We start from the raw sequence: 12255 nt of genomic DNA on the forward strand, positions 1-12255 counted from the left end.
GCCTTCAATGTATGAAATAATGCACCGTTAATGTAATTAATGCAAGTGTTTTTATGAAATTCACTGGTCTGGTATTGAGCATTAGCTTATGTCATTCTCCTTGGGTGATGCCCAATTTCTCCTTTGAGTTGGCTGGCAAGGTTTCTCCTTTGACATGGCCAACACTAGTTATGTTTAGAATTTATAGTGGGAAGGTATGTACGGCAAGGTTCCACTTGATTAATATTAAAAACCAAAAGAATTTGAATACATTCTATGAGTGTGTATGAAATAAAGATAAATTAATTATAATTAACTTTAAATTATTCACTAGTGTACCCATGAATTAAGAGGAAAAGAGAGATAAATAATTTTAAGTCAATGTGAAAATACATTAAAGTAAGTTAATAATAATTAGTAAAATGATTATGTATCTACCCACTCAAATAAGATACTTATGAATTGAGAGGAAGAAAGAGAAATAAATAATTCTAAATCACTTTGAAAATACATTAAAGTAAATTAATAATAATTAGAAAAATGACTATGTAATACATTAAAGTAAATTAATAATAATTAGAAAAATGACTATGTATGGACCCACTCAAATAAGATACTCATGAATTAAGAGGAAGAAAGAGAAATAAATAATTCTAAGTCGTTGTGAAAATACATTAAAGTAAGTTAATAATAATTAGAAAAATCACTATGCATGCACCCACTCAAATAAGATACCCATGAATTAAGAGGAAGAAAGAGAAATAAATAATTCTAAGTCACTTTGAAAATACATTAAAGTAAATTAATTAATTAGAAAAATAACTATGTATGCACCCACTCAAATAAGATACCCATGAATTAAGAGGAAGAAAGAGAAATAAATAATTCTAAGTCACTGTGAAAATACATTAAAGTAAGTTAATAATAATTAGAAAAATGACTATGTATGCACCCACTCAAATAAGATATGAAGAGGAGATCAATGACATACCTAAAGTAAAAATAAAAAATGTGGTTGAGGTGTGAAGATAAATCACTTTTTTATTTTTAAATGAGGAATTTCTTATGCACTTGTAATATTTAAGTGACACATAAGTGGGTGAATAATAGGTAATTGATAAATAATAAAATTATATTCATGTATGAGATGGACATGGCTATAAAACCTTTAAAATGAATGTTCGTGTTACCATTTTTTTTTCTACCCTAATGCTAGATGGTTATCATAATAACTAACTTCATATTTGTGATTGTTGAAGAGTTTGGTTAATTGAAAAGTGTTTTGAAGTGAGGATTTTTTCAAACTTACTGGCTTTATTATTCTCCCTAATGCTAGATGGTTATCATAATAGCTAACTTCCTATTTGTGATTGTTGAAGAGTTTGGTTAATTCAAAAGTGTTTTGAAGTGAGGATTTTTTCAAACTTACTGGCTTTATTATTCTCTCATTTGCTAGATTGACACCATTGATATGTTGGATTTGCACACTCACTTCATTGAGAATTGATCACGTGGACTAACCGTCACTCTGGAGTCCTCCTTGAGGCCATTCAAAAGGAAATGATAATGGTTTGGAAGTTTACTAATGCATATGGGTTTTGTGTAATGGAAAACCTCAACATGATATCGAGCCTTAGACTAGGTTTGATTCCCCGATTTATGTTTGAGGGGGGTGTTGGAATTTCACACCTATTTTATTGAGAATCGATCACATGGACTAACTTCCACTCTGGGATCCACCCTCATATCACTCAAAAGGTAATGATAATAGTTTGGAAGTTTACTAATGCCCACAAATTTTGGTGTAATGGAAAACCTCACCATCATATAACACCATTGTAGTTTGAAGTCTTTGGAAAAAAAATACCCACTAGAAATGGTATAAAGATCAACCATTAAACTATCCAACAAGTAAAATATAAATTGGCCTCATCATTAAAGTATGATGAAACAAAATAAAAAACTACCTTAGTAAATCTCTCAATGCGAAATTCATTTTTGAATAACAATGTAATTAAAATCTAAAGTTATTTATTGTTTATTAATCTGTTTTGGTGAATACTAAACCTCAAAATGTATTGTTATTTTTTTGAGGTAGTGTGATTAGTAGTGTGAAATCCCGAAGTCGTTCATATCCATATTTTTATTCAATATGGATACTTTCTATAACTTAGCATAGGAAAATGTAATAATTGTTTATTATTAGTGTGAAAGTTTTATTAATGCAATTTTGGTAAAGGTGCATAATTTTTGTGTGATAGATTCTACAATGGATTCTATTTTTTATATTTATTAAATTATAAATCACTCTAGATTCATTTTAAATCTAGATCTACCAAGTGTTGATGGGGATTAAGTCTAAAGTTAAGATGTATCTAAGCTACTACTCTTGCATTCCATAATGGATTTTCTCAAGCCTTTAAATAAGATACATCATGAGGGATGGCAGGAGAGGGAGGAATTTTAATCAATTCTGAAGGAATAATTGAAGTTAGGTTTACTTGAGGCTTAGGAAGAAGATCAAACAACCAAGCCGAAATGTATGGGCTCCTTGAAGGTTTACTCATCACGAAAGATAAATGTGTAGTTGATATAGTTATCTTAGGCGACTCCTTACTCCTGATCTAGTATCCCAATAATGGAAGGAATCCAAAAGACTACACTTTGGATAGGTTAATTCAGAGAATCAGAAGTATTTTAACAACATTTCATTCAAGAATTTTTTTTTACAATCTTAGAAAGAAAAAAAATATGGAGGATGATGCAAAGGCAAACCAAGTTTTCTCTCTAGGTAAATTAGAGCTCGAAATAAATGGGAAAAAATCCAAGTGCTTAATTCCCTAATGGATCAAATGATATTTAATAAGTGGAATGCCTTAAGGCATTGACTTCATTGGATAATGACAATAGACCTTATCAATTGTATTTATTCCCCTACCCCTATGGTCCTCCTTTTCCAAACATCCCCAACCCTTAGTAATGATGATCTTGACCTAAGGCAGATTCTTACGTGACCTATTGTTGGCATGTCCTCCAGGAGAAACATGTCAATTCACTTTAACTATCGTCATGCAAGGTCCTTATACCTAGCTTCACATGCTCAAACTATCAAATCTCATCTTCCTGAGCATTGGAATTACACTTCACACAAAATAATGATGGATATCTCAGGTTGATGTGTAGATAAATTTAATGTTTGGGAGGTTGAACTCATGTGGATTGACAATAATTCGAGAATTACATTGACGTGATGCATCCTTTCATACCCATTCCATTATGTGTTCCTTTCCTCAAAGGAGTTCTCTTCCCAATTGGATTTGATTTCGGCTCTGGTTTGGTTCTCAGTCTCAACCATGGCATTAAGATAGATCCCTCTCTAGCAGCTCCGTGAAGAGCTCCAATTTAGGCTTCTTCTATTCTCTAGTTTGGTGACAGGGTGGGTTAAGCATCCTTGTTCGTGGATCACCTAACATTTCGAGCTTGTTGGCTCAAAGGCAAATACACAAATCCTTGGGTGCTTTCACTCTAAGCTCGTCAATTTGACAAATTTGAGAGGTACTGCTAATTTCCCATTATCTTGCACTATTAATCTGTGTTTGATTTGAAATTCCCAAAAGATAGGCCCTCTCTTAAGTTTCAGAACAAAGAATGGAAAGGTAATTAAGTGGTGTTCTATTAATTGGGTGACTTATGCAAATATATTTGGAAATTGGTTCAATTTTATGGTGCATGCTAGTCTGAATCAAAAAATCAAGTTCTTGTAGCCATGTGTCATCTCTTGGGATAACACTAGAAGTTTTCTAAGGTCGATTTACTCTGTTCCCTGTCTCAACCTAACTCTTGTTCAGAAAATCACAATGAATTATGATTCAGATTTTGAATCCTCAACGACAGACAACACTTACTCCCATTTTTTATCCACTCAAGAAGCTCTTCACAAGGCCGACTATAATCTGTAGGTTAAATTTTTCCAAATGTATAACTCTTAGATCGAGCTCTCTGACAAGCTCTTGTCTCTCAAATTCCAGTTCTCTCGTCTCGCAAATGAAGTAGATGCCCTTAGAGACATTGTGATGGATTTTAAATTGAGCAAAGATGCACCAGTGGAACCAGGAAAGCACGAGGATAATATGGGATGTCACGAAATTGATCTTAATAAGCCAACCCCAACCATTAATTAACTCCTCCATCAAGATCTTTTGGGAATTTTTGTGTTTTGTCTTTTGTAAGTTGAAGAACTAAATTGCTTCAGATTGTAGAATGATTCGATCATATGAATATTGTGATAGTGTTGATAGGATAGTAGGTAGTCTTCTGTAGTTGTTTGGATTTCTATATGTAATGATGTAACTACAAACATAGTCTGATCTCGATTTGTCTTGATGGGTTGGTCTATCCTTATGGGTCTTTATGAATAGATGTTAAGTAATTCTTAAGGCATATAATCATATTTGAATTCAGAAGATGTAACCTCTGAGTATTTTTTCTGTGACCGAGCTTAGATTTTACTTAATACTTCTAATTTTTGTTTTAAAAAAATAGGATTCATCATGAAAAATGTAATACCCTCATCCTACATTTAACCAAGTTAACCGACTCGCTGGGGTAAACATGTGACGAGAGGCTACTATGATGTGATTCAACTCCCCATGTACAATTAAGGAAGTGGAACCGTCAAAACAAAACAAATATGACTTTTCACACATGCTACAAAACCTTTAGGATCCAAGCAACCCTTCCAGGTGACCAATCCTTGAGGAAACTTGACAGTTCACTGATTTGGACCCCAACCACTCCCATGAAAAGCCATGCATGTACATGTGGCCTTCCAGTTGCTCCCACAACAAGGGCATGCCAACGACTATGGATTTTTTCAACTAGTTCTGAGCCAACGACCCCAGATTTTGTGCCACTTTTTCAGGGCCACGACTTAGACCACTGCCTAGAATTTCATGAAACTTTTGGAAATGCTAAATAACAATGGAACAAATGTAGTAATGAAAATAATTGATCAAATTCTTAAATGGAATCCTACCAGCCATGACAAGAATTTCGTCAAACATGTCATGAATATGCAATCTACATGTCATAATAACATATTTAAGCATAGGGGTCTCATACTTACTTGAGATTTGTAAAGAAGCATTGTTGTCATGTCACAATAGATGAATTATCATCTATTAAGCCATTTATTCGTTATACATTCATTTACTAATCAAAACATGATGAGAGACATACATCAAGTTTGTCATAAAACATACTCATAACCAACATATAACCAACAAAAATAACAAGGATATAAAAACCATAAGAATCACATATAAACCAATACATTTACACATGAAATACCAAGGAGAAAGAACTATTATTAATGAATGCAAAAGCCAACTAGGTTTGGGACTTCCACGAACCACCCGACCATAGATTGGCTGAACCAAATCTTTCTTTCAGTCAATCACCCTTGTGCCATATTCCAAGCATGAATGTGGGACTCAAAACCAAACCAAACCAGGTTTCCTCAGGATTTACCGCAATCCCCACCAGATCACTAGGCCCTAAACAAGCATGGATGCCACTAGATTTCTCCACCTACACCGTGAGGAATTTTCCTGTCTCCTAGTCTCTAGGATTTACCATATATCCCGCCATACAACGGTCAAGGATTCCTAGGCCTAATCAAGACTCCACCCTCCAGGATTTATTGTATATCTCGCCATTCACCAGTCAAGGATTCCTAGGCCTGATCAAGGGCACACACCTATAGTCTTTGTCTTATATCTTTTCATTCACTGGTCGAGTGTTCTTAGGCCCACCGAGGCATAAAAAATCTGGCTTTACCGCAATCTTAGTCTGGTTCATGGATTCCTAGGCCTTATGTTCTTTATTTCAGAGACCACCTCACTTAGTTTCGAAACCATCCAACAATCTAGCTTAACCAAACAAAAGAGAACCCATCACAACATGGTTATCTGGAAATGGAAAGGCAAGGTTGAAGAACACTATCACACCTTGAAAAACCCATGCCAATGACAACAAGAGAACCTAATACACACATGCATGTATGCCAAATCTAGCAAGGAAATCACACATCCAAATTGATACCTCCAAATAATCCTGATGTAGTTGGTAGACAATGCTCTTTCTTACTTGATCTTTGCCTTCTTGGTCCTTCCTTTGCTTTCTTGATCCAATGCTAGAGTGCTCCAAGAATGCTCTAAGTGTCTAAGAGTGTGAGAGAGAATAGAGAGAGAGAGCCCAAAATTGAATTGACAAAAAGTACCAACTGATCCTCAGAAGCTTTCTTATTAATGAGGCCTCTATTTTCTTCAATTTTCCTCCTCACATGCAACCTGTGACCTTTCACCTACATTTTCTCCTAATTTCCATCATTTTCATAAATAAAATGTCAATTAATGCCTCATGCCTTTCCAAAGCCTTTGCCAATTTCCTTTATCCATAATAAACCAGATGAACACCCAAAGTAGGATATTTTTCCTAACATTCAGCTTGGAACAAGTGCCCCATGAACTTGGTTATTATTTTTCCTTTATTAGCTTTATTTACATGGAATTTTGACTAGGGATTTTACAGAACCCTCCCCCTTGGGGGAACACCATCATCGGTGTTCAATGACACCTACAACCAACAAGACTATTGAAAGAAAAGCATATGGCCCATGGAGCTTTATAACTTAGCTTGTTGCAGTATTTACAATGATCAACCTACTGAGAAGCAAATCAACATGACAACATAACAACGTGAAAACCATAATGACATGACACCCATACCACTTATTGGAGATTTATAACACAACTCATGGCGATATTTACAACCATATACATATGTACATATACCAAAACATATACCAATTTCTGGAAGGTGTTATTGATGTCTTAGCCCAATTTCCAAGGTCTATTATAAAAATGGGGTTACAAAAAATTCTCAATTTTAAAAGTCCATGGAATTCCAAATTGACATCGCCATCAACTTGTCTTCATGAATATTCATCGATGAGCTCACCAACGCTCCAATCCTCATGCAAAATACAAATGTGAATAATAATGACACCTATATATGTAATTGTCATAGTAAATAAATTGTTGACACCTAATCATCAGGATTGTGTGAATAAGTGTAACTGATATAAATAAATAATAAGAAATATGAATAGTCACCGGGAGATGAAGTGAACAGTTTCTCCCTCATGTATATAATAAAGACCAACCTGAATGAATAAATGTGAATTGATTTGGAGGAGTTACTGCCTGGCTTGACATGGTATCAGAGCCAGCTCCCGAAATTAGTTTTTGTGTAACTCCTAGTGTTAGTTTCCTGCCTATATTCTGCCTAGTTGCCTGAAGCCTGCTCCAGGCAGTGTCATATACGTTTTTGATATTGTATGCGTTTTTCAAATCTACGCCCTCTGTCAAATCTACGCCCTCTGTCAAGTTTGCACCCTCGGGAATCTGTGTTGAGAGTGGGATATGAACCCACGCTGTTTCGGACTAGAATGCTGCTGCTCCATGGTTACGTTGTTGCTCCAACATATGCTGTGTTGAGAGCGGGATATGAACCCATGCTGGTGTGTGATCACTGAGACTTGGTGTAAACGCTGGTGTAAATACACTGACTCTCTTGTCAAAAAATTTGCTGAAAGAGAGAAAGCTTTTGGAAAGAAGACAACCCCTGAATCTTCTGAAGACTCTGTGTGCCTTGCTCATAAAGAAAAGAATCTTGCTCAAGATTCTTCCAGAGGAAGAGGTGGTCAAAGAGGAAGAGGAAGATATTTCAGAGGAAGGGGGCAGACACTCTCAAGGAGAAAAATCAGATTTGCACTGCATACGCTGCAAAAGAAATGGATCACATGATGCCTCCACATGCAAGTTACAATGGGACAAAATTGAGCAGCAAAGAAAACAACAGAAAGGTAAAACTAATGACATAGAAAAAGGTAAAGCACTTGAATCTTCTCATTATGTTGTGGCACAATGTAATATTGGAGTAAATGAAGAACTATTTAATGCTTCACTTGCTTCTTGGAAAAATGATTGGTTTCTTGATTCAGGAGAAACTTGCCACATGACTCATAGAAAAGATTTTTTTGAAGAATTTACTGACAATGTTGATGGAGCAGTATACTTTGTAGACCAATAAAAAATCAAGCCATCAGGGCTTGGCACAATCAGGCTCAAACCGACTGGTCTTCCAAACTTCCTTCTGCATCATGTTCTATATCTCCAACAGCCGAAGAGAAACTTGCTGTCCTTGGTCCACATCCACTAGCAAGGTCACTCCATTCATATGTTTGATGGCAAGCTTGAGGTGAGAAAATCATCTGACCACTCACTTGTTATGAGGGGAATAGAAGAAGAAAGGCTTCTCAAACTGCAAGGTACCTCTGCTCGTGCACAACATTTCTCATACAATTCTCATTATGAAGAAGGTACACTTCCATCAAGTTTATTATGGCATGCTAGATTTGGACATTTGAACTATGACATCCTCCGCTTGTTGAAGAAAAATGGTGTTTTTGGTTTGCCTACAATTCCTAGGAAACTTAAGCAATGTGATGCTTGCATTCTAGGAAAGCATAGCAAACAGTCTTTTCATGATTCACATTCAAGAGCACATAGAAAACTTAAACTCATTCATTCATATTTATGTGGTCCAATGCCTGTTCCTTCTGCAATGGAAATAAATATATGATGACATTTATTGATGACTACACCAGAATGTGTTGGGTTTATTTATTGAAGAACAAATCTGATGCCTTTCAAACATTCAAGAACTTTCATACATGGATTGAAAATAATGCACAATCTCATATTGGATCTATTCGCACTAATAATGGAAAAGAATATACTTCAAATGAATTTTAAAACTATATTCGCCAACATGGGATCAAACATCAAACAACTGTGCCTTATAATCCCCAACATAATGGTGTAGCTGAAATAATGAATAGGACAATCTTAAATATGGTACGCTCCATGATGTTTTTCAAAAATGTAAAGTTGATGTTTTGCGTTGATGCAGTTCTATGTGCCTTATATATAAAGAATATATGTCCATCTAATGCTATTAGAAACAAGACTCCATATGAAATGTGGTATGGGCACGTTCCTTTGGTAAAGCATCTCAGGGTCTTTGGTTCCACCTGTTATGCCTTGATACCAAAGGTACATAGAAACAAACTTGGTGCAAGAAGTCGTAAGTGTATCTTCCTGGGGTAATCAAACACTTCCAAAGCATACTGTCTCTATGATGAAGTCAACAAAAAGTTTGTTGTATATTGAATCATCCAAAATTGACAATGTTGTTGAGCGGCAACTTGATCGCTTGGATAGATTCGCAAATGAAAAATCATTTCAAGAATTTGATAATCAGATTCCACATCTTGAAGGGGGGATTCCTATACTAGATCAACATGTGGAATCTTATTCTGAAGAACTCTCTCCCCTGCATGAAACTCCAACAACGAATGATGCTTTAAGTGATGTGATTGATAGAATTGGGAGACTCAATCTTGATTTAGTTCCAACTCAATCAACGGAGCAGCCTGGACCATATGAGAAAGGTCCTCCAAAGTGGCTAACAAAGACACTTGAAAGTGTTCATCCTGATGAGGTTGGAAAGACAGGAACTAGAAATTCAAACCGACAAAATGGAGGTGATGTAGATGAATCTGATTCACCTATTGATATGGATGTTTCTTATGATTGTGAATTGAATTTGTCTACAGATTTCGAACCAACTTCCTTCAAAGAAGTTGCTTCTCATGATGAATGGAAAGAAGCGATGCAAAAGGAGTATGATGCCCTGATAAAGAATGGCACTTGGAAGCTAGTTGATCCTCCATTAGGAACCAAACCAATTGGCTACAAGTGGGTCTACAAGAACAAGTATAAAGCTGATGGCTCACTTGACAAGCACAAAGCTAGGCTTGTGGCAAAAGGTTTTTCATAGAAGGAAGGGGTTGATTATGAGGAGACTTTTGCCCCCACAACAAAATGGGCTATCATCTGGACACTCTTTTCCCTAGCAGCTCAGAATGGTTGGAAAGTCCATCAAATGGATGTAAAAACTGCTTTCTTGAATGGAGATATAAAAGAGAATGTTTTTGTGTCCCAGCTTGAAGGATTTGCTGTGAAAGGACATGAACATAAAGTATGCAAACTTGTGAAATCCTTGTATGGCCTCAAACAAGCACCGCGAGCTTGGTATGAAAAACTAATTGAGCATCTTCTGAAACTCAATTTCAAACATTATTATCTTTATGATGCAACTTTATTTGTCAAGAAAGTTGGCAAAACAGTTGTATATCTTGTGGTATATGTAGATGATCTTTTGATGACAATGAACAATGAAAGCTACATTGAATCCATAAAGAAGGAATTGTGGAAAGGTTTTGAAATGACTGATTTGGGCTATGCTCATTACTATCTTGGTATTGAAGTAACTCAACATCCAAAGTCCATATTCCTTTCTCAAAAGAAGTACATTGGAGATCTGTTGAATAGGTTTGGCATGATAGAATGCAATCCTCTTACTACTCCAATGGAACAAAACTTAAAGCTCACATCCATTGAAGGAAAAGAATTTGAGGATGCAACAAAGTATAGACAGCTTGTAGGAAGTCTCAACTACCTAACTACTACCAGACCAGACATTTTGTTTGCTGTTGGAATCCTCTCTAGGTTTATGAAAAAGCCTTGTGAGGGACATTGGTCTGCTGTAAAAAGAGTTCTAAGTTACTTGAAGGGAACTCAGGACTTTGGAATCAAGTATACACAGGTGGACAACTTCAGCTTGATTGGATACTCTGATTCAGACTTCGATGGAGACAAAGAAACTGGGGTATCTACTTCAGGTTATGTTATGAGTCTTGGATCAGGAGCTGTCTCCTAGAGATCACACAAATAATCAGTTCCAACAGATTCCACAATAGAAGCAAAATATGTGGCAGCAGCTGAAGCAACAAAAGAAATTGTGTGGCTCAGGAAAATTCTTGAAGATTTGCAGGGAAAACAAGAACAATCGACTCCACGCATGATTGACAATACCTCGGCAATAAAGTTGGCCAAGAACCCAAAGTTCAATGATCGAATGAAGCACATCAATACTAAATATCATCTGATTCGACATCATGTTGAGGCCAAAACAATCCATCTCCACCATTGTTCCACTAATGAGAAAATTGTAGACATATTGACCAAAGTGCTTGGAAGAGAAAAGCTTGAACAATTCAGAATGATTCTTGGAATCACCAACATCCCTTCAGATTAAGGGGGGGGGGAATGTTGAGACCTAATCATCAAGATTGGTGAATAAGTGTAACTAATGTAAATAAATAATAAGAAATATGAATAGTCACCGGGATATGAAGTGAACTATCTCTCCTCATGTATATAATAAAGACCAACCTGAATGAATAAATGTGAATTGATTTGGAGGAGTTACTGCTTGGCCTGACATAAATTACGGGAACATTTGTAGCAAGATGCATACACTTTAATATTAACATGTTTTGCACTGAGCCTTGTACAGTTATACTATACCATGTTTAATTCTTTGCCTTGGGTGCTCTAGAATATAGACACATATACATAAGAGTGACTCTTACATAGATCCTCATTTTCAATATTGATGTAATTATTATTTGTTCATAACTAACGAAGTAAAGGCTATTATATTTTCTCAGAGTTTCTTGAATTTCTTCAATCAACCACCATCTAATTAGAAATTGTGTATACCCAATCATATAACATCCTCACATATCACGTTTAACATGATCCTACCAACCAACTTCCAAAATTTATTAATAATTCCATTTGAATATTACACTGCGATGTTTTGCATCAATCCTAACAAAAATGAGGGTAACAGTTGCAACCAAACTATCACTACAAATGGTTTATATAAGCCCACTTTAATAAGGCCTTAAATTAAAACTAATGATCAATGTATAAAACAAAAACAACTCAAAGAGTACAAAATACAATGTACAGTTCATGTGCCTTTGTTGCCCAATTTATTGTTTTCTCAAATTACCATCGAAAGCACTATCAAGAATACCACATGGACTTCTCTTTGTCTCTAAAATATATTCCATCGCCACCAAATTCAACCACTCACCAAATCACCCTCACTAAGGCACACAATAGATAGGGCCATGCTCAACTCATCCTAATGGGAGCAGCCCATACACATAGCCACATGGTAGCTACGAGTCCATATCAAAACAAGCCATCTTCTACTTCTTAACCCAATTTTACA

Source organism: Pinus tabuliformis, chromosome X (assembly GCF_031772625.1).
Source record: "Pinus tabuliformis cultivar Carrire ecotype Pingquan chromosome X, CPIR1, whole genome shotgun sequence".
Classification (NCBI taxonomy): domain Eukaryota; kingdom Viridiplantae; phylum Streptophyta; class Pinopsida; order Pinales; family Pinaceae; genus Pinus; species Pinus tabuliformis.